The sequence below is a fragment of the Eptesicus fuscus genome, chromosome 13 (assembly GCF_027574615.1).
Source record: "Eptesicus fuscus isolate TK198812 chromosome 13, DD_ASM_mEF_20220401, whole genome shotgun sequence".
Lineage (NCBI taxonomy): Eukaryota > Metazoa > Chordata > Mammalia > Chiroptera > Vespertilionidae > Eptesicus > Eptesicus fuscus.
This window is the reverse complement of record NC_072485.1, coordinates 43533402-43538840: the sequence shown is the minus strand read 5'-3', so window position 1 is coordinate 43538840 and position 5439 is coordinate 43533402. Positions and strand designations below refer to the sequence as shown.

The following is a 5439-nucleotide window of genomic DNA, read 5'->3' as shown; positions in this document are numbered from 1 at the left end:
GAAGCCACCACTGCTGCAAACAGCGCCCACTAGAGGAGCCACCACCTACTGAGGAGCAGCTGCTACTGTGACCACCCAAAGAGCAGCCACAGCCCAATAAGCCACTGTCATCCAATGTGCACCCCCTGCATGACTCAACACCTAGATCCTTCAGTGAGAGCAAAAATGGGTAGACAAAGAACCCCCCCCCCAAAGGAAAGAAAGGAGGAATTGCCAGAAAAGTAGCTAAGTGAAATAGTGGCATGCAATATGTCAGAAAAAGAATTCAGCATATGGGTCATACAGTTCATAAACGAAGTAGATGAAAAAAATCAACAATGTATGTAAGAATCAAGAAGTAATACAGAGTGATATAGCTGCAATAAGAAGACACCATGGAAAGTTTCAACAGAAGACTTGGAGAAGTGGAGGACAGAATTAGCAAATTAGAAGAAAGGGAAGCAAAACACACCCAAACTGAATTGCAATTGGAGAAAAAAATTTAAAAGACAAGAGCATATCCTAAGGTAGCTTTGGAACAACATGAGACGAAGCAACATACGAATAATAGGGGTGCCAGAACAACAGGAAGAAGAACAAGGATTAGAAAACCTATTTGAAGAAATAATCTCAGAAAACTTTCCTGATGTGGGGAATAAAAAAGTCACACAAACACAGATATTCCCAAACAAGATGAACCAAAAGAGAACCACCCCAAGACACATCGTAATTATGATGGCAAATGTTCAGGACAAAGAGAGAATCTTAAAGGCTGCAAGAGAGAGACAGAAACGTATGCACAAGGGATCTCCCATGAGATTTTCAAAAGATTTCTCACCAGAAATACATTAGGACAAAAAAGAATGGAAGGAAATTTACAAAGTGATGCAAAGCAAGGAACTGAATCCAAGAATACTCTATCCAGCAGAGCTATCATTCAAAATTGAAGGGGAAATAAGAAGTTTCACAGACAAAAAAAGGCTAAGGGAGTTTATCACTACCACGCCAGAAATGCAAGAAATGCTAAACGGACTGGTGTAGAAAGAAGAAATAAAAAGGGAAGAAGGAACACAGGCACATAAAATAAAAATGGCTACAAACAAGTACCTATCAATAACAACTTTAAATGTAAATGGAGTAAATGCGCCAATGAAAAGACATTGAGTGGCTGAATGTATAATAAAACATGGCCCATACATATGCTCTCTTCAAGAGACCCCCTTTATAACAAGGCAGTCACACAAACTAAAAGTGAAGGGATGGAAAATGTTTTTCAGGCACATGGAAATGAAAAAAAGCTGGGGGAGCTATACTTATATCAGACAAAATAGACCAGAAAGTGAAGGCCATAGCAAGAGATAAGGAAGGAAACTTCATAATACTATAGTGATCGATACAACAAGAGGATATAATCCTGATAAACATATATGCACCCAATGCAGGAGCATCCAAATACATTTTTAAAAAAATGCTGGAAGATATCAAGGGAGAGATCAACAGCAATACAATCAGATTAGGGGACTTTAATACCCAACTGACATCACTGGATAAATCCTCTAGACAAAAATATCAGCAAAGAAACAATGATCCTAAAAGACTCAGTAGATCAGATGCACTTAATTGACAACTTCAGAATATTTCACCCCAAAGCCACAGAAAATACATTATTCTCAAATGCACATGATAAATTTTCAAAGATAGACCATATAGGGTCACAGGCAAAGTCTCTCCAAAGAAGTCTTTCAATCAAGAAGATTGAAATCATATCAAGCATCTTCTCAGACCACAATGGCATAATATTAGAAAAATAGTACAATAAAAACAATAAAAAATTAAAACACTTGAAAGCTGAATAGCATGCTATTAAGCACTGATTGGGTTACCAAAGATATTAAAGAATAAATTAAAAACATCATGGAAACAAATGACAATGAAAACACAACAATCCAAAATCTATGGGACACACTGAAAGCATTCCTCAGAGGGAAGTTTATAGCTCTACAGGCCTACCTCAAAAAACAAGAAAAAATGGTAGTAAATCATCTAATTCTACAACTTAAAGAACTGGACAGAGAGCAACAAGAAAAGACCAGAGTGAGTAGAAGGAAGGGAATAATAAAGAGCCAAACAGAAATAAATGAAATAGAGACCAAAAAACACTACAAAAGATCAATGAAACAAAGAGCTGGTTCTTTGAAAGGATAAACAAGATTGATAAACCTCTAGACAGACTCACCAAGAAGCAGAGTGAGAGAGGACGCAAATAAACAAAATCAGAAATGAAAGAGGCAAAATAACAACAGACCCTACAGAAATACAAAGGACTGTTTAAAAATACTATGAACAGCTCTATTCCAACAAACTAGACAACCTGGAGGAAATGGATATATTCCTAGAAAAATACAACCTTCCAAAACTCAATCAGGAAGAATCTAAAAATCTCAATAGGCTGATAATTATGGATGAAATTGAAGCAGTCATCAAAAAGCTTCAAGCAAACAAAATCCCGGGGCCAGATGGCTTCACAGGGGAGTTTTACCAAACATTCAAGGAAGAACTAAAACCTATCCTCCTCACACTATTCCAAAAAATTCAAGAGGAAGGAACACTTCCAAGCTCCTTCTATGAAGCCAGCATCACCCTAATACCAAAACCAGATAAAAGCAACACAATGAAAGAGAATTGCAGGCCAATATCCCTCATGAACATAAATGCCAAAATCCTCAATAAAATTCTAGCAAATCTGATCCAGCATTATATCAAAAAGATCATATGCAATGACCAAGTAAGATTTATCCCAGGGATGCAAGCCTGGTACAATATCTGCAAATCAATAAACTTGATATATCACATATACAAATTGAGAGATAAAAATCACATAGTCATATCAATGGATACAGATAAAGCATTTGACAAAATCTAACAGCCTTTCTTGATAAAAACTCTCAGAAAAATGGGAATAGAGGGATCATACCTCAACATAATAAAAGCCATATATGACAAACCTACAGCTAGCATCATTCTCATTGGGCAAAAACTAAAACCATTATACCTAAGAAAAGGAATGAGACAGGGGTACCCACTTTCACCACTCCCGGTCAACATAGTTCTGGAAGTTGTAGCCTTAGCAATTAGATAAGAAGAAAAGATAAAAGATATCCAAATTGGAAAAGAAGACATAAAACTGTCATTTTTGCAGATAAGATAATACTGTATATAGAAAACTCTAAAGTCTCCATCAAAAAATTATAAGATTTAATAAATGAATTTGGCAATGTAGCAGGATACAAAATTATCACCCAGAAGTCTATGGCATTTCCATACATCAATAGTGAACTTACTGAAAGACTAAAAAACACCAAAAAACATCAAAAACAATCCCATTTGCCGTCAACCAAAATAAATAAATAAATAAATAAGATACCTAGGAATAAACTTAACTAGGAAGTAAAAGACCTGTACTCTGAAAACTACAGGACGCTGAAAAAAGTGATAGAGGAAGGCATAAAAAGATGAAAGAACATACCATGTTCATGGATTGCTAGAATCAACATCATTAAAATGTCCATACTACCCAAAGCAATCTATAGATTCAATGCACTCCCCATTAAAATACCTATGGCATATTTTACAGGCCTAGAATGAACTTTCCAAAAATTCATCTGAAATTAAAAAAGACCCTGAATAGCTGCAGCAATCCTGAGAAAGAAGAACAAAGTAAGTGGGATCTCAATACCAGATATCAAACTGTATTACATAGCCACTGTTCTCAAAACAGCCTGGTACTGGCACAAGAACAGACATATAGATCAATGGAATAGAATAGAAAACCCAGAAATCAACCCAAACCACTATGCTCAATTAATATTTGACAAAGGAGGCAAGAACATACAAAGGAGTCAAGATATTCTTTTCAATAAATGGTGTTGGGAAATTTGGTAAGACACATGCAAAAAAAATTAAAGTAGACCACCAACTTACACCATACACAAAAATAAACTCAAAATGGATAAAGGACTTAAATGTAAGATGGGAAACGATAAAAATATTAGAGGATTACACAGGTAGCAAAACTCAGACATATGCTGAAGCAGTTTCTTCACCGATACCGCTCCTGGGCAATGGAAGCTAAAGACAAAATAAACAAATGGGACCACATCAAAATAAAAAGCTTCCACACAGCAAAAGAAACCATTAACAAAACAACAAGAAAGCCCACTGCATGGCAGAACATATTTGCCAATATTATCACTGATAAGGGTTTAATCTCCAACATTTACAGGGAACTCATACAACTTAACAAAAGGAAGATAAGCAACCCAATCAAAAAATGCACAAAGGACCTAAATAGATACTTATCGAAAGAAGACAGAGGAAGGCCAAGAGACATATGAAAACATGCTCAAAGTCACTAATCATATAAGAGATGCAAATCAAAATGACAATGAGGTACCATCTCATACCTGTCAGAATGGCTATCATCAACAAATCAACAAATGACTAGTGCTGGCAAGGATGCAGAGAAAAAGGAACCCTCTTGCACTGCTGGTAGGAATGCAGACTGGTGGAGAACAGTATGAAGTTTCCTCAAAAAACTAAAAATGAATGAGCCTCTCTTACTCTTCACCATCTTTCTGCTCTCCGGTGGTTGCAGCCAGGAAGGCTGAGCTGTGCAGTTTCAGTGGGTACAAGATCTACCCCGGACACGGGAGGTGCTATGCCGGGGACTGATGGGTAGATTTTCCAGTTTCTTAATGCAAAATGCGAGTCAGCATTCCTTTCCAAGAGGAATCCTCAGCAGATAAACTGGACTGTCCTCTACAGAAGAAAGCACAAAAAGGGACAGTCGGAAGAAATTCAAAAGAAAAGAACCCGCCGTGCAGTCAAATTCCAGTGGGCCATCACTGGTGCATCTCTTGCTGATATCATGGCCAAGAGGAACCAGAAGCCTGAAGTTAGGAAAACTCAGCGAGAACAAGCTCTCAGGGCTGCCAAGGAAGCAAAAAAGGCTAAACAAGCATCTGAAAAGACAGCACTGGCTGCGGCTAAGGCTCCCACAAAGGCAGCACCTAAGCAGAAGTCGGTGAAGCCTGTGAAGGTTTCTGCTCCCGTGTTGGTGGAAAACGCTCAGTTGGCAGATGAGATTCTTAAATAAAGACCTGACTATAACTAAAAAACAAAACAAAACAAAACAAAAAACTAAAAATGGAACTCCCATTTGCCCGAGTGATCCCATTTCTAGGAATATAGCCCAAGAAACTAGAAACAGTAATTAGAAAGGACATATGCACCCCTATGTTCATAGCAGCACAATTTACAATAGCTAAGATTTGGAAACAGCAGATGAGGGAATTAAAAAACAGTGGTACATCTACTCAATGGAATACCACGCTGCAGTAAAAAAAAAAAAAAAGGAATTCTTACCGTTTGCAACAGAGCGGATGGAACTGGAGAGCATTA

General features: G+C 37.4%; 1 pseudogene; it reads left to right on the top strand.

The window, feature by feature from the left end:
• Positions 1-4584: 4584 nt before the first annotated feature.
• LOC103303488 (60S ribosomal protein L24-like) lies at positions 4585-5169 on the top strand (annotated as a pseudogene).
• Positions 5170-5439: the final 270 nt, after the last annotated feature.